General features: G+C 35.5%; 1 pseudogene; it reads right to left on the reverse strand.

The window, feature by feature from the left end:
* Positions 1-16,944: 16,944 nt before the first annotated feature.
* On the reverse strand, positions 16,945-18,220 carry LOC139883414 (trihelix transcription factor GT-3b-like; annotated as a pseudogene).
* Between the last annotated feature and the right edge of the window lie 6,374 nt (positions 18,221-24,594).

The raw sequence follows: 24,594 nt of genomic DNA on the forward strand, positions 1-24,594 counted from the left end.
GAAGACTCCATTGTAGGATCAATCAGGAGTTCGTGGAGGATATTAAAGAATCACGGTAGCAATGTTGAACAAGTGATGAAAGCGGCAAGGTACAGTGATCAGCTTAAGTTATGATTAACTTGGGCAATTTTCAGCTAGTGTTAATTATTTCGTTGTTGTTGTTTCTTATTGCTGTCATTTTCATATAATAAAATCTGTTTTTGGATTTAGAATGGAGATGATGATTATGTTTAGCGGCAATTAGTATGCTCTAGGCCATTAAGTTATGATTAACTCTGAATGCTCGATAAAGGCCATTAATAGATTCAGATATTGTTATCAATATATATATAAATATTATATATATATTTATCATAGATCGGCATTAATTATGTTTGGAGATTTATATTTTCAAATCAGTTATACAAGTGTTGATCATATACTATTTCCAACTCTCTCTCTCTATATATATACCGTAACACCAAACCTAAGTAACGCAATCAACATGCATCCGGAACTAAATTAACGTATAGAGTAGTTCATACGAATGATTGATTCTGAACATCGGAAACCCTTCTCTTCTTTTTCCAGTTCTTATAGATCCAAAGAATTTATATGTATCATGTATATATTGAATGATGGAGTTTGGGAGTAAGATAATGTTGCTAGAAAATTGTAGTATTTATTTTTCTGCAAGTTTTAAAATCATTCATCATAGGTGTGGGTGCAACTAAAAAACCTAAAGGCAATATTGACATTAGATCCCCTCTATCATATGGAATGTTGGAAATGGTAATCTACATAAAAATTCATTTTCTACACATGTATAAATTATTTTCCTGGAGTAGATATATCTACAACTGGAACAGAATTAAGGTCAAGTATATATTGTGATGCTACGTCATTGGCGGGCAATGTTTAAGTAGTGGATCCTGTTACATGTTATTTATTTATTTATGGAACTTGATTTTCATAAACAAATATGAATCTTAATTTATTTTTGTATGAGAAAGTATTAGTACGTAGTACTTGTATAACCTCGATCCGTACACAGAGGTTTTATAATTAAGTTTTATGAAATTTAATTATTAATTGAATTTTGATAAATTTGAGTTCAATTTTTTCCTAAAAAGTTTGGGGCGGACTTGAATATTATCAACTCTTTAATGTCCAAATTCAAGATTTAATCTTGAACTCACTGCCTTCAGATCCTGATTCCGCCACTATCTACAGGAGCTTCACTCACAAAACCTTGCTCATGAAATTTATGAGATCGATCATATTATGCAATTTTGCACTAAAAGCTATCTTATGACAAAGTAATGGGATAATACACTAACTGGCCCATTTCATAAAGATTTTCTTACTTACACGTCCAAAAGTTGTCCCTATCTTGGAGTATAGATCAATATACCTCTTTAGCCATACTGTAGAGTACATATATACTACTCCTCAATTTCAGTGCAAGCTTCAGTTTTCAGTTTCACGGCTAGAATTTCACTTTTTATGGTTGAACGGGGTTAGTCTGGAAGGGGTGGAATGACTTAATTAATACCCCTGAAATGATCAGAATATTTATAAATTAGACGCATTTTAGTCATTTTTTAACCCCTCTAATGTGCATGGTTACCATTTTTTGTACACGTGCCTCTACTTTTGTCGTGTCACTAATCAGTTTCGGACTTTCAGTACAAGCTTCAGTTTTCACCGCTAGAATTTCACTTTTTACGGTTTAATGAATTGTGTGAAGTTTTAGGTTTACCTCTAGGATTGTTCCCTTGATCACTTCTCCTTTAGCTTAAATTAGTTTGTTACTCTGAAATTATCCCAATATGTAAATGCTACGTACATATTACGATAGGAATATGTTTAGCCTTTTAAATTCCTTGTTTAGGAACTAGATTTCACTTTTCAGTGTTCGTTAAATTTTGTACGGATGGGTTTCTAAAGTCTAAATCCGATCCTGGCTATTTTTAGGGATGGCAAAACTGTTGAGCCTTGTTTCGTGAGGCCAGCAATCCAAAATGTTGTGAAAGCCTATTGAATGCTAAGATTGAGCAGAAGGGGAAGAAGAAAAATAATATAGTCAAAGTAAAGCTTGAAAAGAGAAAGAATGAAAATCATGGAGCTATTTTAGAAAGAATTGCTGCAAAAAATATTCTTAAAAGTGTTTAAAATGAAGTTCATGCAGTCCGGTCTGAAACTGGCCGCCGGAGATGGGCTCAAGATCGATTCAGGCAATGCAGAGAAGAAGAAGAGTACTGTTGCAGGATTGTACTCAAGTGCACATCGTGAAAAATATGAGAACCTTGGTGTCACTCGCAGAAACCTGAAGGATGCTGCAGACATATTTGGAATTTCGTCGACTGAGAATGTAATTGACAATCTTTGGAGCGATCGGCGATTAGTCGGAGCTCAGGCGACATGCCAAAATGTTCAGAAAGACGTCGGCTACAATACCTTTACGAGCAATTCATCTACAATTTCCCATAATCAAAACGCCTAATTTGAAGGTTAGGATTTCCGTTTATGGCAATGCTACAGTAACTTAGAACTTTCGTTTTTAGTATCGTTGAATAAAACTAGGGTTTAGTAGTTCTTTTGATGTAGTTGATCAAAACAATCGATTCAAAGCTCTAGATTCATTATAATAGATGATGTGAATCGAATGGTTAAGTCAATTTCATCGATTAAATAGTAATGAATAATCTGCAAGCTCGATCAGCTGTGTTCTTGAGTTTACGGCTAGAAATTGGGAATTTTGTATGCTGCATAGATTTCTTGTTCCTTTCAATTCAGTGAAAGTACATTATGCATTTAGAAGTTGTAGAGGAGGTTTCTACAAATTTTCAGCATGAAAAGAAGAGAATGACATTTCCTTAATCTATTTCGGTTTACATTTCAACAAGTCCAATAGCCACTTTACTTTCCAATCAAGATTATGAAGAAGTAGTTATTTAGAATCATTTGTTAGCTTGTTTAGAAACTTTCAGCAATGGTTGGAATCATCTATCATGGCTGCAACAAAAAGTTAACTCCAAAGTCAAACTTTTAAAGCTTTTAGGCTTAATCTGTAGAATTGAAGAAGAAATGAAGGTTTTACTGTATCAAAGTTATCAAAAACTCTCCAGAAAAGATAAAACGAGAAGAAAAGAAGTGGAGCTCAAGAAATACGGATTGATAGAGCTATGTGGCATTTTATTAGCAAAGTGGTCCCAAAAGTGAAGATTGCTTTTTCCAGTCAGCATACTATTTTTCAGTTATTTGTAATTCCAATTTTTATGACGTCTAGGTTTATGTTGGACTGGTATATAAAGTCTTTAAATTATAAACTTTACTCTTTATGAGCTGTGAATGAAAATCAAAGAAAAACATTCGAGTTCATCACCTTTTTTACAGTTTCAAAAGCTTATTTTCTGCATTCGGTACTTAGGAACAACTAAAATCGACCCAGCCTTAGTTTTATTAGGATCATCCACCCTTAAACACAAGTGAGATACCCCTGCTTTTATATTTCATCATCAAATCCATGTCATGGAAGTAAAGACCATTGATTTCGTTTCTGTAGATTGAATTTTTTTTATCTGCAAGTCATTAAAACTAGTTGGTTTCTTCTTAGATTGTATTTGTGATGTTTCTCTTACTGTGGAGATCGGTTCATAACAGTCTATAAAAATAAAATAGTAGTAGGAATAGCTGAAAAGTAATATATAATCGATCCGGAAAAAGTAATGGCTGATTACTATAATTCGTTTTGACCCCCAATTTGTGATTTGGTTCATCTTAAAAAATTCTTGATTTTGTGAAGTCATTAATGTATTTTCCAAAATACAAAATTCTAGAAATACATTGGTCTTTAAACTCGCTAAAGATTTTCTAAAATAGGAAACCTATTCATGCGCAAAGAGTCACTAAGGAATATTCTATAAATACAAAATTCACTTTCTTATTGGTGGTCATTAAGAATCAATTTTTTTCCGAAAATAAAATGGGCACAATTGAATTTAATTAGGGTTTGCAACTTATAGAGCAGTACCGTAAATAATATATGCTTCCAGTTTAGTTAGCCCTTTGCAATTTTTTCCCTCTTTTCTAATTTGACACTTTTATTTTCCGTTTCTGTAGATTATTTATCAACACTATAAATATGCAATTAACAATGCTACGGGTTTAACACTAACAAACTAGTACTAGCCAATTTCAAAGTAAATTAGAGACCTCAATTCCTTGAGTTTTAATTAACTAGCGATGGCTTCTGATCCATCTTTTCTTGGTGCATTGTTCTTCTTTTTTTGGTGTGGTTCTGATATGTATCACAATCGTATTATTTTTACTAATTAAGATATTCAAGTAGATAACAATGTCGTCTAAACTTGATTATTTACAAGTAATTTTTACACAACTTTCTCATTCTAATCCACATGATTTTTTCTTCGGTTTCTTCCTATGAAAGTTTCAAATCGTAAAATAGATCAGTACTCTACATAAAATTAAAACCTACGCTGTTTCTAGTCTTGGTATAGAATACACTGTTCCTAGTCTTGGTATAGAATTTTCCATCATTCTATAACTTTTTTTAAATAAAATTCCTCTCCTTATTCATGTACATCTCGATAATATACTTTTTGAAGTTATCTAAATGATATATTGTGACAGCCGCTCCTATCATTTGAGGGTAGTGCGATGTGTCAGCCCACATTATAAAGCTACGTGAAAGTCGATGTGATATAGTAATTGATTTGTACCATCCATACCAACAAGTTGCAACTTCTTTTCGGTAGCCCATCGATAAAAACTCCAAAGTTTACCTTGGAGCGATATGACCTCTGAGAAGTTTCTCGAAATTTCCCAGAAGCGTGTGAATGAGGACAAATCATGCTGGAAAGGCGTGTGTTAGTCTGTGCCACCGGTGCTCGTGCCCCGTAAGAATGGCCACCGCACCGAGAAGAGTCGGGTCGTTACATATATAATAAGTAGTCTGTCTCGAAATTTTTTTGGCTTTGAATAAATATTATATTTATCGCACATCTTTACATATATATATATTGATTGGATATTTGTTACATTCTTGATTATTGCAGGTTCGAGCGCGAGCTCAAGAGAAATAAATTTGGTCGGATGTGGAACCAAAGCCATATGAATATTCGGAATTAGATCCACCATTCGACAACGACGAGCCTAATTCCTCGTATTACGCGCCTCCTAATAGTCCAACTCGTGACAATGGAGAAAACGAAGCAGGACCGTCCAATTATTGGCCGCTAGAAGAAGAAGAAGAACCACCGGCCGCATCAACATCGTCGAGCGGTGATGCAATCTATTATAGTGCGAATTCTTCGGATGGTTATAATTATGATTCGAATTCCTCAGAATGGGGATATGATCCATTTTTGTAGTAAAGCAGCAATCAATTCTTCCACTCGGATGAACCAGAAAATTCGTCCCCTAATTCGTCGCCATAATCTATCGATCACCACCAATTCCCCCTGCTTATCATGACAACTACAAGCTATATCCTTACAATTCATTTTATTAATGACTTTCTAGTAGTCCACAGGATTTAAGTTTTAGTACTTAGCTTTAATTGAATTTGGTAGTATTTCAGAAATTGTGAGAAAATCACTAGCTAGTCAGGATTATATATTACAATTTGCTTATCTTTCGGTTTAAGTTAACAGATTAATTAGTCAAAGTTTGCATAGATAATTCAATTATCAAATAATATCATCACCAACCAAATGCGAACCGGGCAAAAATATAATTTACCATCTAATTAACCGGCTTTTATAAGGGGAAACATGTTGTGTTCACCCATGTGATTGTTTCCCAATCTATGCATAAGGCATAATGTTACACCAAACGCTATTTTTTACCACTAAAATTGTTCTATATACATTGACTGGCACCACTCTTATCAAATCTAAGTTAACTGTTTGAAACCTCTCGTGAGCTTTAACTCTTCGTCGTCATGATCGTTGTCGATGACATCAATGTCGATGCTTAGCAATCAATAACTCTTCGGCAGTGTTCGAAATTGACACCGGCCGACCAATTTATGTCAAACAAAGTGAGTGGATACTTGATGGATGGATTTTTTTTTCTTTCTTTTTATAATACAATAGAATCTGAGTTTTTTTATGCCGAACGAGATTTTGTTATTGTCTAAGCTTAACTAAATGTTATCAAGGAGCTCCAGAACTCGTTCATTCTTAGAGCAATTGTCCAGGCCTGAGGAGGCACTCGATTACAACAAGAAGTCCTTGGGTTTTTGCAAAGATAACGTTGAGAAACTCAGGAAGATGAACAATCAAATCGAAAGGAATTTATAGAGCTGCACAAGGCACATAGACGTCTACGAAAAGGAAGTAAGTTTGGTTCAATCTAAGCATATTTGTTTGGACTTGTTTCTCTAAACTATATATTACTCTCTAATTCTGGCAAATGGATCTTGCACATTAATGATTTGAAAAAAATGCTTGCTGAAGGTGGAGGAAGCGGACCCAATCTTCCAGCACCATTTATGTTAGATGTACATGTGGTTAGCGAAGCTCCACTCCCACCTCACTGCTACTCATACGAAACAAACAGTTCTGAGATGCCAGAAGAACTGTCGAAGAACGGATGATCCGCCATCATTTCGAAATTGAGGTCGGCTGTCCCTTTTATGTCAGATGGGCGTGGGGCTATGTTTCAGAAAGATTTTGATAAAGCCATCGATTTCTTTAAGCGTGCCCTTGACATCAGGTAACATAATTTAGGGTTTCAGATGTTTCAATTTAGGTTAATGCTAAGTGGAACGGTTTAGTAAGAGTAAATTCTAAATCTGATTCATATACGTCTTTCAATTCCAAATTCAATGTTTCTGAATCAAGAGAATAATACTTTCAATTCAATAAGCTTGAATGTTGTGTCTAATGGATGGTTAGGTTTGAGCATCACGGTAAGCTTGGATGCCTTGACGTTTACCATCAACTAGGATGGGCTTACATCTGCAAGTGTTACACAATGTTCAAGGAGGAGGGTAAGTTATTTTTATCAGCTTATCGTTTTCCTTTTTAAGTTTCTTTTCTTATCAGTTTTTTAATATTGTTTCTCATTTTTTAAACAGAGTACAAGATAGGATTGACCATGTTGAAGTCCGGGAGGGAAGTCGCTCAAGATTTGAGTAGCAAATGTGTGGAAGCGGACATTTTAAGTCATTTGGGGGCAGCATTGCTGATGAAAGGTATATTTATTATATTTGTTGTTAATATTGTTGTTTTTCTCTTTACCGGTAATATATTGGTGATAGATTTCTTTTTTGCTTTGCTGCAGAGGATTTTAACAATGCCATGGAGTGTTACCGAGATGCATGGACGATTGTGAAAGACAGAGTTGAAATGTCCGATGTGAGAATAGAACTTACGTATCCTTTTCAAACTTATTGTGAATTTTGACATAAAGTTGCTTGATTTATAAGTATATAGAAAACCGTAACTGCAATTTAGTTCTGCCGGAGTTGACGAGTGTTATGCTCGTAAATCAAAGATTGCAGAAGCAATTTCTCATTATGAGAAGACGGTACTGCGGTGCAAGAGAAGACGAATGAACAACAGGGCAGAAAGGATTCAAGTGAATCCGGAGTTGCAAGAATTCCATAAGCTCTTTCAGAAGGGCATGAAGAAAGTAAGTTTTAGTAAGAGTGTTTTCAATTGTCCTTGTCCGATATGGCTACCTTTGTGAAAAGAAATAAATGTGTATTGTTCGCGTATGTGTTTACAGCGTAAAGAATTGCAAAGTCAAGTCTCGGGTCAAGGCGCTTCTTCCGGTGCTCATCTCGGAGATGAAGATGAAGGAAAGGAGGGAGTGAAGCAAAAAAGTTCTGATGCAACAGACCCGACCCTTCGTATGTGCCAACTGAAGGTTTCTAGGAAATGAAGCTTCTATGCCATATTTCATCAATTTGGACTTTAGCAATTAATGTTGAAGATATCAGTATTCACTACTCAGTTTTCACTGCTAGAATTTCACTTTTTACAGTTTAATGAAGTCTGTGAACTTGTCTTTGTCTTTACCTCTAGGATTGTTTCCTTGTTCTTTCGCCTAAAATAGTTTTGTACTCTGCAATTGTCCGGATATGTTATTGCTACAGATTATGATGGGAACAAATGTAGCCTTTTAAGTCCTTATTGTTTTGGACTATTCCTTGTTGTTTTGGACTAGGATTCTTCCCTTGTACTTTTAACTTAACAGTAGTTTGGTACTCTGCAAAGCTCACTTGGCATGAACGAAAGATTTTCAAAGATCAGTTCATATTCTCTTATGATCGTATATATGTTTTAATATATTGTATTGTCTATTAAAATAATAAATTAATAAATCCAATTCAATTTATAAGCTCCATTAATCAAGTTACAATATGCAACATAATCCCTCCCGTATCACAAGTAGTATCATTTCATAACCTTTGGATTTTACCAATGATAAAGCTTTCAGTTGGGCATTTCGACTATGGAAATACTCATTTCTCAATCAGAAGCTTACAAAAAATTACATATTCCTACCCTCAGAAGATGTAGAAAATGAAATTCCTACAACTTTTCTTTTAGACAGCGGCTCTAGACTTCCTTAGGAAATCGACATCCTAGCCCACCAGTCATTATAAGAACAGATGTCTTGCAGTGCAAGTCTGGTCAGGTTGAAGAAAAAGAATGCGATATATAACCTTTATATCATTTATTTGTTAATATTACACATGTAATGCAGAACCTAATTAACGGCATCAAAAATCTTTCATGATCAAATATGTAATGTATCTATTATCCTCATAATTAATTTGTGAATGACTTTCCTACTCATAGTAGTCGTCAAATTGAGAAATCGCATCGCGTATTGCTGTCTAGTGCACCGCATCCTGTATTGTATGTATGCGTGTGTCTACTGATGGAATGTCCGTCGCCGGCATCAACTTCACGGAGTTGTGAGTTATGACAACTATCATCCTAATTATCACTATCCTTATAATTGATTTGTGAATGATTCTGAGTCCTACTTTAGTCCTCAAGAATTTAATTCAAAAAGAAAAGAATTTATTTTTACCACAAAGTAGGTAACAAATCTTAACTTCTACTCTCTCTATCCCTAATTAATCCTCATGTTTGCTATACAAAATGTAAAAATAAAAAAAGTTAAAGTTAATTAGGGACGAAGGTGGTACTAGTTTAGTATTGTTATACCCTCAAATATCACCTGTATGCAATATACTTTTCTCGGACAGTCTCAACACCCATCTTAACCCCACTCAACCCTCAAGACCCCAAACACACTCCATTTCAACCATGATTTCCTAAAAGGGCATGATCCATACTCCCATGCCAAATGTGAGAGAATATTTCAGACATTTAACTGCCACCCAAAAGAACCCACCATATATATCACCCATATCCCTGGACAACTGCCAATAAAAGGAAACCGTTCCTTCCTGAAAAGAGCTTCTTTCTCACCTGGTAATAACTCCATTGCCACTCTCATTCCTAAAACCGGAAACAATAAGAATTCACAAAGAGAAAAAATGCTATGAACAAATCTCGGCAAAACAAATATTATTAAGGAAATTTTGCGAAAACAGTATGGTCGAAAACATAATTTTGTGTAGTTTACTAGAAGTATCAACTTTTATTTAAAGAGTACGGTGGAAAACAAAAGTGTTCCGGGTGCTACTAAATTTTCAAAGGCTGTAACCTTCCCTTTTATTATGATTTTATATTATGCTTACTCAAAGTTTGCATAGTAATTAAACTTTACCATTGTCAACACCAACCAAGTCCAAACTGAAGAAAAATACCATTCACCAACAAAATCAGTAAATCACTACTAGCTCTTACAAGATGAAATATTAATTCGTGTTTACTAACTCTTTTGAGTTCTCCAATCTATGCATATTGCATACAAACAAAAATCATATCCAAACCCTGGGCGTATATTTGTTCTGTGTACAACAAAAATGTCCAAAAAATTCCTATTCTCTCTCATTCCCTAGTTTCTCGAACACTCCAAACAAAAGATGCACCTTTAATTTCCCATTTCAGGGTTGAACTCAGATTTCACGAGCTCGTTCAAAAGAGCGGTTAAAAGTGCATGTACTTCTTTCAGCTCGTGACTTGTTACAAGCTTATGCTCGTAAAATATGTATATGGAAGTCTACAAGTGTCCTCACGCTTGAGCAGCTTTTCCTACAAGTATTTGCATCGAGCTTAATTCTAGAAGGCTTGCTGACTAAGTTATCTAAAAATCTAGGATCGACCTGTTTGATGAATAATGGTTTCACCTCCTCTAAAACCCAAACAAAAGCGACATGATCAAATTGTAATTTATGGATATATGTCATCCATCATGTGTGTTTTTCTTTACTATAAATGCATATTTTCTGATTGTTTTATTTTCATTGCAATCAAAATACTCTAGATAGCTAATTAATCCATGGTAATCAATCACGTCACAACATACTCTAACTAATTAACTTCACTATGTCAAAAAAGAACTGTATCTACCTACGTGTCGAAGCCGACCTGGAGAACATAACCAATGCCATACCTGCTAATCTTGAAAAAGAAGGTTACTCTGCTTGGGTGATTAATTATCAAATTTAATTACTTTTAGATTTACACTTTAAAAGATGTTTGATTTGTTCCAAGAACTAACTAATTACACAATGCATCACTAATAATAACTAACAGACCACGAGCTTAAGCTTTCAGATAAGCGGTAGACATAGTATAAGAACTTATTGAATGGTCGATGTGTACTCATATGCGATAAGATTTTTTGTTCTGCCTTATATAAAATAACAATTGTTTGCTGAATACAAATCTCCGATCCAATTTTCCGATAACCCAATATAGATCTCATCTTCATTGAAGTTTGAAATTTCCATATGCAAAAATGTTTATAATTGCTTGCAAAAGCTAAGCTCTTTCTCACTCTTGCGGTGGGATAACAACTTATGTTCAATTCAAACTCTACCTAACCAAGTTTTGAGAGCAAAATTAATAATGGCGAAGAGCAGTTGCGTTACCCATACCAGACACAGTCATAGTCTGTGTGGATGCACGCTGGCCTTCCCGGCCAAGATGAGGAAGGGAGATGCATTGGGGATGCATCGAAAATTGCTTAATTTTGCCTTCATTTTTCTGGTTTAATTTGTATTAGGGTGGAGTGGAAGTGAGATTTCCACTTTCTGGTGATATGGGTATCGGAGTCCTCACGAAGACGTTAGATAATGGAGAAGTTAAGAAGACTTCGTTCTTTGTGCTCATCAAGGGAAAAAGAATTTCAGGCAGCATAATAATGATCATAGTGATGGAATATTATTACTAGTAGCTAATAATTAATCAAATATAAAAGTCCATATATGCATGGATGTTAACTATTGATATTCATGTCAGGGTATTAGGAGCTTATTACATATTCCATGCCTAAAAAACTTGAAAAGACTCAATATTGTGCTTCCATGGTGGTATGGTACTGTTGCACCTCATGACAAACTTGAGCTCGTTCGTGTGGATGCACCAAATCTTGCTTTGTTTGAATTACAGGGTAAAAATGTCGACAACATGGACATATCTCGTTGCAAGAATTTAAGGAGCATAAAAATTGTTCAAGTGGGTGAGTCAAATTTCTCGATCCATTTAACTTTCCATATCTCGAAAGTTTGTACATCGAAAATTGTCATTTATTGAGGACGGCTAAAATTAAAGGCTCCTTGTCTAAAGTCATTGACGACATCGTATTGAAGTGGACTAAAGAAAATTGAGTTCGACACACTTTATTTATCAGATTTTACCTGTCATGGAGATCTTGTGGAATTCTCTTCCAATGCTTCGGCTCTTTCTACAGTCTATCTGAGCCTTTCCACGATGTAGCAACATTCGTCAAACGAGCAGAATTCTTAACAAATATTAAAAAATGTTCTCAAGGGCGCCTGAGAATGCAATTGGTGTTAGGAATCTATGATTAGGATTCCTAATTTGTCACAAATTGGTATATTACATAAATTGTAATAGGTATTCCTTAGTCAATTAGGAATAGATTAGGTATTCCTAAGTCAAGTAGGAAATAGATTCATGTATTTCCTAGATCAATTGGGAATAGGTTTAATTTATGTTAGTATAAATAGATGAGTTCGTATAGAGAATCATCAGGAGCCTAAATTGAGTACGAATTAGTCTAGAAAAAGTGTCTTTGTATAGAGAAGCACTTGGTAGGCTGGATCTCCTCGTTAATAAAAGTTCTTGAGTCTTGTTGTGGATGTAGATCTGTTTTGATCGAACCACGTAAATCTTTTGTGTTTTTACTTTCGTATTCTTCCTATCACTTTATCGATATTATTCCGCGTATTTTGTTGATCGAATCCTAACAGTTGGTATCAAAGCCATGGCGGCAAAGTTTGAAATCGATAAGTTTGATGGTTCCAACGATTTTAATCTTTGGAAAGTGAAGGTGGAAGCTCTCTTGTGTCAGCTGGGTTGTCGAGAACTCATAACCGAAGAAGGTGCGCCAGAGGCGTGGGATGCTGAGAAGAAAGTCTCCATGGAAGGTAAAGCACATAGTACTATTTTATTATCTCTTTCAGATAATGTGTTGCGAGAGGTGATAGATAAAAAGACTACGATAGAGCTTTGGGATGCGTTGGGCGAAAAACACTCAATGCAGAATCTAACTGGAAAAATATTCCAGAAGAGGAGAATGTACCAATTTAAACTCCGAGAGGGAGATTCAATGATGAGTCATCTTGATGCGTTTAACAAGATGATTCTTGATGCTGAGGCGGCTGGGATAAAACTTAGTGATGAAGATAAGGCTCTAATCTTGATATTATCACTACCACCATCTTGGGAGCACTTCACGGATACCATGCTTTATGGTAGAGATACGATTACGCTGACAACTGTCAAGAATGCTCTTTTGCAGAAGGACATGGACAAAGACAACGTAAGTTCAAGTGCTGGAAATCAAGGTGTGGGTTTGGTAGCAAGATACAAAGGCAAATCGAAGACGAAAGGTAATGAAACTGATCAAGTTTTTAAATGCTATCATTGTCACCAACCAGGTCATATTCGAAGGAATTGTCCTGAGAGAAAGTCTTTGGCAAACGTGACTACGGAACGCGCAAAGGATGTTGACGACGTATCTGAATTTGAAGGTGAGGTATATACTATGACTTCTGGAATCTTTAGAGACGATTGGATTTTAGATACCGGAGCCTCTTTCCACATGACTCCACATAGGAATTTTTTCTCAACTTATGAGAGTAAGGAGGGAAAAGTTGAAGTTGGAGATGATCGGGAAATTAAAGTTCTAGGTAAAGGGGTAGTAAAATTCAAAAGTGAAGGGGTTGTGACAGAAATCAAAGCTTGGCATGTTCCGACTCTAGGTAAGAATTTGATATCTCTGTGTACTCTTCAAAAACAAGGATGTAAATTCTTTAGCGAAGGAGATGATCACGTGTTTGTCAAAAGAGGAAAGAAGGTGATTATGAAGGCAAGAGTTCTTCGAGGTATTGCTAGGATGTCGAGCAGTGTTATCTATGGCACTACGTTCTTTCGTGAACCCCATGCAGATTCATTGAATAAACCTCTGTTTACTGAAAAGTTCAGCTTGTGTGTGGACAAGTTGGATTTTGATAAAACCTGAATCGTCCTTAGGGATGATTGTTGAAGGCGGGAAGAGCTTGAAGACTATGGAATTTGTGTCAAGGGGGAGAATTGTTAGGAATCTATGATTAGGATTCCTAATTTGTCACAAATTGGTATATTACATAAATTGTAATAGGTATTCCTTAGTCAATTAGGAATAGATTAGGTATTCCTAAGTCAAGTAGGAAATAGATTCATGTATTTCCTAGATCAATTGGGAATAGGTTTAATTTATGTTAGTATAAATAGATGAGTTTGTATAGAGAATCATCAGGAGCCTAAATTGAGTACGAATTAGTCTAGAAAAAGTGTCTTTGTATAGAGAAGCACTTGGTAGGCTGGATCTCCTCGTTAATAAAAGTTCTTGAGTCTTGTTGTGGATGTAGATCTGTTTTGATCGAACCACGTAAATCTTTTGTGTTTTTACTTTCGTATTCTTCCTATCACTTTATCGATATTATTCCGCGTATTTTGTTGATCGAATCCTAACAATTGGCTTGTTCAACTCAAGAGGTATGTATCTGTCCGTTTTTGTTAATTTATTTTTTAACCTAATTTTTATGATATTCAATTCTTTGAGTTATATTTGAATATTGATTCGTGTGTATATATATATATATATATATATGTTTTTCAGAGTCAGATTTTTCCAGGAGAATCGAGACGAAACACGAGTTCACCATTGTGCAACCTCAAGTCGCTGAAAGTAGAAATACGCGGCCAACAACGCAAAGGGATTCCACATGACTAAAGAAAGAACTCCTTGAAAGCTTACATTGGATGTTCCCTCATGTGGAAATCAAATTAGTTTGATTCAGTACTTCATTGTAATACTTAAATTTCTTCTTGAAGAAACAACTATTTTTCATTTTAATAGCTAATGTCTCGTAACGGTGTATTTCTTGAGCACTAAGAAAGAAAACATAATCTCAAGTTTTTCATAATACAAGCTAAGTGGTATATTTATTAATTTTTCCAATTTCTTATCAATTACTATAATATAAGTCCAGACCAGTAAGAACTTCTGTTCTAAGTCCCATCGATCCCCATGAAAAATCAAGGAAGACGTCAACGATTCCAAGGCCTTGGAAAGCAAGTCAACAATATCTTGCCGCACACGCCAACGATTCCAAGGCCTTGGAGATCATTTTTTAGCTAGTGGGGTCCACAGGACTGAGTCAGTGCTTAAGTATGCTAATTAACGGCTATGTTTTGCTGCCATGTGTTGCTGATCTGGTCATGAGTACTATACTACTGCTCAATCCAACGTGTGGGTGTGGGTTTGGAGAGGATCGGAAAGTTGAAGTTTTATACGTTATAATTTCGAACGTTGACCGTTACCGGCCTTCCGGACTGTTGACGTCATCAAATTCGAAATGCCAGACGTTATTGTCAACACCCCAAAATGTTGGGCGTTGACGTCATCAGCCTCGAAAATGCCGGACGTTGACGTCATCAGATTCGAATACAATGGATATTAATGTCAACAGGCTACCACCCTTTTCTTCAACCAATTGAACTCATTTAAATCTGGCTTATAGGATGTTGATTCCGACTTCAAGATTGCTTACTTGCCTGTGATTCTCCGGCAATACAATTCCCACGGACTTTGTGAACTCCATGAAAAGCTTGATTCTCATACAAAATTTTGTTTTATGTTGAAAGAAGAGCGGAAGATTTAGCCGTAGATTTCATTGTCCCGGCTTAAAAAAGTTGAAGAATTATTGAGAGTGATTGAGTGAGTAAAAACTTGGTTTTATCTAAGTTCCCAAACCCTTGGTGAGTTGAGTGATAGAAATTAGAAACTGTTAAATTTCTCATATGCAATCAAAACTTAGTGAAATGTTCTTCCTTGATCTGTGCACAGATATCAGAATTAACTGTCTTTGAGATGTTGCTAGCCAGTAGGTCGAATATTGTGGATAGGGTAAATCTCACACAGGAAATTGGAATTTGATGTTTGTACTCTAATTTCTTTTCTTTCTTTCTTTAATATATTATACTCTCATTTCATTGAAGACTTGTTTATGTTTGAGTTCCTTGTTCCATGAGGCATGAACTCTATTGAATTGGAATTGCTTGAGACTTTGATTTTTCCATGAAACTCGTTATGACAAGATGTACTTCAATTCAAGATCGAACAGTTTCAAAACTAGTAATGTTTCAGTCGGCAAGATTTGTGAGAAATGTGAAACTTCAAAATCTGAGAACCAAAGTGTCAAAATTTCAATTTTTGGAGGAGATTCTAGAAATGTTCCAGACAAGAATGAGCAAGTCTCAAAACCTGGTCTATCTATAATGATGTGAGTATGACGGAAGCAAGAATGAAGTGAGTTTAAAAGGCTGCTGCAGATTTTGGTCATCTGATCAGTTACCTTTCAGAATTACAGTTAAAAAAATGATCTGAGTCAAGTGAAAAGTTGAAGGATAGGAAGCTTCTATGTCATATTTCATCAAAGTTAAGAGTTCAATTTGGACTTTACTGTTGAAGATATCAGTATTCATTACTCAGTTTTCAGTAGTACAAGTTTCTGTTTTCACTGCTAGAATTTCACTTTTTACAGGTAATGAATTGTGTGAACTTCCAGTTGTCTTTCTCTTAACTCTAGGATTGTTTACTTGACCTTTATCTTAAAATAGCCTTGTTTTGGACTAGGATTAATTCTTCCCTTGTCGTTTAACTTAACATAGTTTGTTGTTTATACATGGTGATCTTTAGACTCATTAATGCTACTTTCTTCTACTTTAGTAATGCATGGTAGACGTTTGTATTATACATATCACGTAATATATCTAGCAACCGATGGAATTTCGCCGCCATTGCCACCAACTTCACGGACTTATGATCAGTTATGACAACTATGATCCTAATTATTACTATCTTTATAATTAATTTATTAATGACTCTCCTACTCATAGTTGTCAAATCGAGATATGTATCGTGTATCGCCGGCTAGCCTATCGAGTCGTGTATCATATTGCATATATGTATACCGATGGAATTTTCGTCGCGGCCACCAACTCGTAAGTGTTCCTGGTGATGCAACCTTTGATTATGATATCATGCTTAGTCAAAGTTTGAATAATAATTTAACTTTACCATTCTCAAATCCAAACATGCAAATATATCATTCACCAAATCACCACTGGCTCTACTAAGAGGAAATATTTGTGTTTACTAACTCATTTGAGTTTTCCAATCTATGCATATTGAATACAAACAAAAATCATACCCAAATTCTGTATATTTGTTCTGTGTACAACAAAAAATGTCCAAGAGATTCCTACTCTTTCAGCTTGAGTTATCGGAAATGAGCTTCTTTAGAAGAGTGGTTAAGAGTGCATCTCTTCTTTCAGCTCGAGTTTCTTCTCTTATCCTCCTTTGTTCCTCTCTCTCCCTCCAAGCCTGCTCAGCCATCAGCCTCTCTCGCTCAGCCTGTTCCATCGACCGCCACGATTCCTGCTCGAATAGCCTCCGCTCCTCGGCACGCCTCTCCGTAACCTCCATCCACTGCATCTCCATCATCTGTTGTTGCCTGAGAAATTCCTTGAGCATTTCTGGAATACTACCATTATTATTGCTAGATGATGATTCTCTTGGAACTTTCTTTTTTCGCGATTTCGTTATCTCACCAGCAGGCTTATCGTCGTCTCCGTCATCATCATCCTCCTCCTCCCGATCATCTTCTTCACCTTTTGAAATATTCATCAGCAGAAACGTTGCCACCGCCACGAGTTCTCTTCTTCGTTGGTGTTTCCTTAACTTGAGTAGGACCGACTTCAGATTCAAGGAGTGTCTGCTTCATCTTCTTTTCTCTTTCGGCAAATACAGAATGTAGCTCTTCAAAGAACGGACATAACCGAATTGACGCATCTTGATGATCAGATGTACCCTCCTTCCCCTGTTTAAAGAAATCGCATTATCAATATTGAACCAAGAAAGGCATATCGAAATATAATTCTGTTGTAGGATAGAATATTAATTTATGCATCATCATTAAAAATACAATAGAAACTAAAATTAAAATGGCATTGGACAAATTCACGAAAGATTAATTAGCCACAATCAACAGATACAAAGTTGAAATTCAATTCAAATTCGAAACTCATTTACTAAAATTAAGAATTACTTTTCGTTTACATGGTTTCGTCGCGTATAACAACTTCAAGAAACCATGTAAACGAAAAGGAATTGTTGATTCTTTCACATAAATAAATATCAAAGCAATCACCTTCAATAATAAAATTTTAAAAAATGGAACCTTGTAGCGATGGACGAGGTTCCTCCATTTGCCTCTACACTGATCAGGAATCCTTCCATAACCTCTTTCCTTCATCTTCAAGCTCACGACCTCCCATGGAACTTTGTTCCAATTGTATTCCTTCTCCAGTTCTCCTCTGATCATTATGAAATCTCTTGTTTCCTTGATTCCCCACTGCGAAACAGGCCTCGCCGTCGTCATCTCCGCCGACGGAGGAGGAGGAAGTGCTGGTAGGCTGGTCAGCATGGAATTAGGTGATGACTTCATCGGATACAGGGGATCGTTTACTCCGTCACCGCCAAACATCGCCAGTGACTTCCGGCGCTTTGAAGTCAAAAAAAAAAGAGATTTTAGGGGGAGAACAAATTAGGGTATTAATTTACGCCATTGTCCCTTTAATTATTTGATATGATGATATTACCCTCCTCGCACGTGACATACTTACATGCACTCTATTTTCGTCTTTGGAGTTGGAGACCATAAACCTCGACGATATTACCCACCTAATGAAGAATAATTTGTTGGTAAAATATTGCTCCTATCGATTAAAAAAATATCATATATAAAAAAAAAAAAAATTTAAAAAATTATTTGTTTGATTTTTATTTTTAATATTCAAATATAATTTGACGATAAATAATTTTATCAATTTGATCTTTAGAGTTCACCATTTCCCTTATAAAATATAGTAATGTATATTAATTTTATGAATCATGAAATCGACGAGTAAAAAATAGATAAAAACAAACATGATATTATATCAATTTTTTCTCTTTCCTAATTATCCAATTCTTATCGGTGAATGCAACAAAATGCTGCTCTTTTAAAAACAGCTAATTTTCTTTCTTCTAATTATTACCATAGAAAAAGAAATAAATTTCTTTCTTAATTATATACAACTTTATCTTTAAAAAAATCATATAATCTGTTTTCTCTGAAATTAAACTCGTATATTTTATTTTTTTAGGAAGGAAAATATCTAATGAATTAGGACACGTCTAATTTGATTAAAAAAATTCTTTTTTAAATGACCATTCACAAAGTTCATGACATTCTTATTATATTTATATCCTTCTGGATATAAACCAAATGTTAGACATGCACTTAACATGAATTTTTTAAACATCCTCCCCTAATTAGAATTAACCAACAAAAATTACATTAATACAATAATGTTGATGGTACTAAAATTAAAATTAAAAGTTATCGGAAAAAAAATTGAAAATAAATGATCAAAAAAGAGATCTATTTAGCTCTCTATGAATTAAAAATTAATAATCAGTAAGAAAATACAACATAAATTAATTAAATTTTTTTTGAGGTTATTATTATTTTAATTTTATTTGTATAATTCAAAATCGTTGAATAAAAAAATTTAATTTTATTATCACTATAATTAATTACAGCTTGATAGCTTGGTTAGCCCTAGTTAATACGATTTATTTAAAATGATTTACACAAAGAAAATAACATTTGTGTTTTCTGTTTTTGATAGAAAAATGATGTAAGCTAAACTACACTGAGAAATTTTTATTTTTTTAAAAGCACACTAAGAATTTTTATAAAATAACTTTTCCGGGATTAAAATAGGTATAGACCCTAATAAAAGAAAGATGATTTGAAAAGTAGCATTTTTACCGTATCCACTAATATTATTCGGCCAATTAAGAGTGATAAAATATTTATATAATATTTTATTTATTTGTATCTAATTTTCTATATTATTATTTTTAAATTTTTATGATTATAAAAATAAATTTACATTATATTTTATATTGAAAATTGTAAATCTAAAAAATTATAAAATTATATATTATCAAATTTATGTATGAAGATTTAAAATATTTTACAAACAAATAAATTTTTAACTTTAAAAGTTATAAATTTTTCATCTTTTTTATGTGGCTTTTATATGTCTAGATTAAGGATATAGTATTTTGTTCCTCTCGAGAGTTGTAAATTATTTTTTCTAATTAAAAAAGATAATTCGATGTTCCTTGAGGAGCAACATTTTTGCTATATCACTAGTGTTATTCAGTCAATTAAAAGTGATAAAATATTTACATAGTATTTTGATTGTTTGTATATAATTTTTCTATATTATTATTTTTAAATAAATTTCTATATTACTGTCAAAAAAAAGGCTTTTACTCTTTTACCCCTATATAATTTCCCTTTATTTTATTTATCTGAGAGATTGTGACCAACAGGCCAAAGTGAAACAGAAAAAGTGTGAAACTAGTAGGCAGCAAGTACAGAGTTTCTTCTCTACTTCACTTCCACCACTTTTGTCTTCCTTTGTGTCGTGTCCGCCTCCCCTTCAAATCTACTGATTCCGAGTTAACTCAGATCATCTCTATTTCCAGGTAACATAAATGAAAAACAAATCTTGCTACTTAATTAATGTTTCCCTGTTTTTCTTTTTAATCAATCACCCACATTTTGTCCGTAAAGTTTTGTTTTTTAATTTTGGTGTTCCTGTAAATGTGTGGCCTTTGACCACCCATTGACTTTTTTCTGATTGCATGATTGTTATAAAAGGCTTGATCTTTGATATGCTCTTTATTTTTTGTTTATTCATCAGTTCTATGAAGCGGAGTTGTGAGAAGTGGTCTTTTATGTTTTGGGGGAGAGTACTGGATAACTAGAAACCCTAGATTTTAGATTTCCAGATTCTTGTAACCTGCAATGGGTAAGAAGAACAATAATGTGTGTCCGACCGAAGGAGGTGTTGTAAACTGTAACGATAATGCAGCTGTCTCAACGAATAATTGTGTTGGTATGGAGACTGAAATGCAATCTGATTCAGTCAATGGAGGATTGAATGTGTTGTTTGATGGGTTAGAGAATAATGGAAGTCGAGTGATTGCTGATGGTGTAGAAGGGAAGAAATCAGTTGACGTTTCTGATGCCAAAATGTCGCTTTTTGTTGATTTTACAGGCATTCCGCTGGAGAGGGCGACAGATTCTGGGTTGATGGTGAATAATGAGGTTGTGGAGATCAATAATCCAGCCAAGTTCATGGTGGGGGATGTTTTATGGGTTAAAACTAAGAGTACGACATGGTGGCCTGGAAAAGTTTGTAATCCTTCTGATTTTCCGAGCCATGTTGTGAAAAGTGGTCATAAAGACAGCTTACTAGTGGAGTGCTTTGGGAATCGCCGTGTTAGATGGTACCTCCCTTCTCAAATGAAGCTATTTCGTGAGGATTTCAAAATACTGTCTAAACAAAGCAAGGGTGGAGTCTTTCTTGGTGCAGTACAGAAGGCTGTAGACGAGTTTTGTAATCATCTGAAGTCGGAGATCACAAATCCAGGTTGCAACAGGTCGGAGGAACTCGGTGAATTCTCAATTACTTACTTTGAACCTGCATCATTTCTAGAACAACTCAATAGCCTTGCATTGCCTACCATGAATCCCGGGATGCTTCAGTTTGTTACTGCACGTAGTCGTTTATCTGCGTTTTATGATTTCGTTGGACATAGACAAGTGCCTCTCCATATGCTTCAGGAAAGTAGTAATGGAGAAGATTCTTCAAAGTCAAAGGCTAAAAATGTTGTTCACATCGGAGACCTAAACGTCGAATCCCAGACGAAATCAGAATCAGGAACAGTTCAGGATGGAGATGAGCTGAAAGCTGGCACCGGTTCTGAAATGAGGGCACGACGAAGGAGCAGGTATTTGTCGTATCCCTACATAAACAATAAGTCAGCCGAAGATGGAAAAAAACTTGTGATGGAAAAAGTTCCTATTCACAGAGCGCGTGAAAGTAATGGGAGTGATGAGAGGTCTCGAAAGAAACGACTCGGAGAAGCCGTTACAGAGGATAATCTATCGGCTAACTATGAGCTGATAAGGAATGCAGCTACATCTGATTTGCTCTCGAAGCTTCATTACACAGCAGCGGACTGCTGTTATCCGAATAAAGACATAGAGTTTAGTTCAGTTAAATTGTTTGTTTCCGAATTTAGAAAATCAGTCTTTCATGAAGCTGATATTAATTCCAAGAATGCGGCTGATAAAAAAGAAGATGGAGCGGAAAATAAGGATTCAAGTGCTGATAAATCAAAGACTAAGAAAAGAAAGAGGAAATCAATTACTAAGCTGTCAAATGGGGAAGACCAAATTGAGACAGTTGCCACTCCATTGAATGCAGAAAGTGGGGAGAACCAAAAAGCTAAGAAGAAGAGGTGTAGAAACTCGGTGAAATCTGACATTAAGATATTGTCAGGTGGCAAACTTAAAAGCAAATTCACTCTGTCAAATGGGGAAGACCAAATTGAGACAGTTACCACTCCATTGAATGCAGAAGGTGGGGAAGACCAACAAGCTCAGAAGAAGAGGAGTAGAAACTCGGTGAAATCTGACATTAAGATATTGTCAGATAGCAAACTTAAAGCAACATCAGTGAATTTGCAAATTGAGGAATCTTCAAGTGTACCAGATTTGAATGGGAATGCTATCACTCCAACATCATCTGTGCCGGATATCCGTGAAAATGGCTCTCTCTCAATAGATTTGTCGGTGACTGGTCCATTCACAATTAATTTCATGTCTAAGCAGCTGGAACAACTAAATCCTAATGCAACAATTTCTTTCACTAACATTCCTAACGTTGTTCAGCCTGAGACCAGGAAGAAGAGAAAATATAATAAGAAACCCAAAGCTGAAGCTGAAGGCATACTACCAGATTTGAATGGAACCGAAGAACCAAAGAAGAGAAAGGGAAGAAGAAGTAAACTAGTTTCTGCCGGAAGTGGAGAGCTCCTTTTGACTTTTGCATCTGAATCGCCTCTGCCTTCCAAGGAAGCTTTAGTGACAACATTTTCAAGTTTCGGGCCCTTGAAGAATTCTGAAATTAAGTTACTGGAAGATTCTAAGAGTGCTCATGTGGTTTTTGAGAGCCATGCTCATGCTGAGCAAGCATTTCAGAATCTGGTTGCTGGTAATAATAACCCATTTGGTTCTATGCTCGTAAACTGTCAGCTCCGACATATCTTGTCGGCTCCAGATTTGAATGGGACCGAAGAACCAGAGAAGAAAAAGCGCAGAAGAAGTAAGTTAGTTTCTGCCGGAAGTGGAGAGCTCCTCTTGACTTTTGCATCTGAAGCACCTTTGCCTTCCAAGGAAGTCTTAGTGACAACATTTTCAACTTTCGGGCAATTGAAGGATTCCGAACTCAAGTTACTGGAAGATTCTAGAAGTGCTCATGTTGTTTTTGAGAGCCATGCTCATGCTGAGCAAGCATTTCAGAATCTGGCTGCTGGTATTAACAACCCATTTGGTTCGATGCTCATAAACTATCAGCTCCGACATATCTCGTCGGCTCCAGATTTGAATGGAGCCGAAGAACCAGAGAAGAGAAAGAGAAGAAGAAGAAGAACCAAGTTAGTTTCTGCCAGAAGTGGAGAGCTCCTCTTGACTTTTGCATCTGAAGCGCCGCTGCCTTCCAAGGAAGTTTTGGTGACAACATTTTCAACTTTCGGGCCATTGAAGGATTCCGAAATTAAGTTACTGGAAGATTCTAGAAGTGCTCATGTTGTTTTCGAGAGCCATGCTCATGCTGAGCAAGCATTTCAGAATCTGGCTGCTGGTAATAATAACCCATTTGGTTCGATGCTCGTAAACTATCAGCTCCGACATATATCGTCGGCTCCTGAGCCTGTACGTGTGGTTAAAACTCCGGCGAAGTCTGCACCGTTGGCTAAAAATGCGTCGAAGCTGAATACTTCTGTCCCGTTTACTCTAACTCCTCCAAAGCGACCTATCGATTATATAAAGCAGAATCTAGAGCAGATGACGTTGATGTTGGAGAAGTCGGGAAAGAGTCTTTCATTGGAGACGAGAGCCAAACTCGAGAGTGAAATTCAAGGTCTAATGAAGAAGGTCAGCTCCATGCCGCCGAGTTCATTACCCTGATGATTGGTTATTTTCAATTTTCTCAGTTTCTGACTCATTTAGCAGTAGTGAAAAGACATTTTAGTCTGGCCTTTAATGTGATTGTAGCCAGCTTATTGTCTCCTGACTGGAAGTTCTTGAACCATTTTAATGAAATGTTCCTGTTCCTTTTTAAAATTCATTAAATGGGTCATGAAATGTGTGCATACGGCTTATTCATGATGATCAATGGTACTATCTATTCCACGAGACTAGAAGGCAAATTTTTGCAAATCAGGAGGAAATGGTTGGTATTTTTCATGGAGGTGTATACATGTTGCTGTTCTGAAAATAGTTGAAGAGTGCATTCTAAATTCTTTTGTGTACAGAGCTGGATGGATCATTGCGCATTCTTGTAATACCACACAGCATAGATTTACTCTAAAATAGAGAAATTTGCTAGGTAGAAATCATTGCTTGAACACATAAGATACGATAGAAAGAGACGTCGCTTGAACACATCACCGATCCCCAAAAATAAATAAGAAAATAAATCTGTAAAGCACACTTTATTGGTCATAAAATGATAGTGTTACACATACACTTAGTAGCTACTACAGTACAAAAGCACTCAGGTAGTTATTCCATTTAAGGGTAGTCATACACTAGTACATGTTTGTTTGTAAAAGCACACTTTGAAAGAAAGACAAGTAGACAACACAGCACAGAAGAAAAGTCTTGGATTGACTTATTATTTTCGAGGGACATTGTGGTAGTAGCTTCAATATCCAGCACGTAAGGTA

This window comes from Rutidosis leptorrhynchoides, unplaced genomic scaffold, assembly GCF_046630445.1.
Source record: "Rutidosis leptorrhynchoides isolate AG116_Rl617_1_P2 unplaced genomic scaffold, CSIRO_AGI_Rlap_v1 contig393, whole genome shotgun sequence".
Lineage (NCBI taxonomy): Eukaryota > Viridiplantae > Streptophyta > Magnoliopsida > Asterales > Asteraceae > Rutidosis > Rutidosis leptorrhynchoides.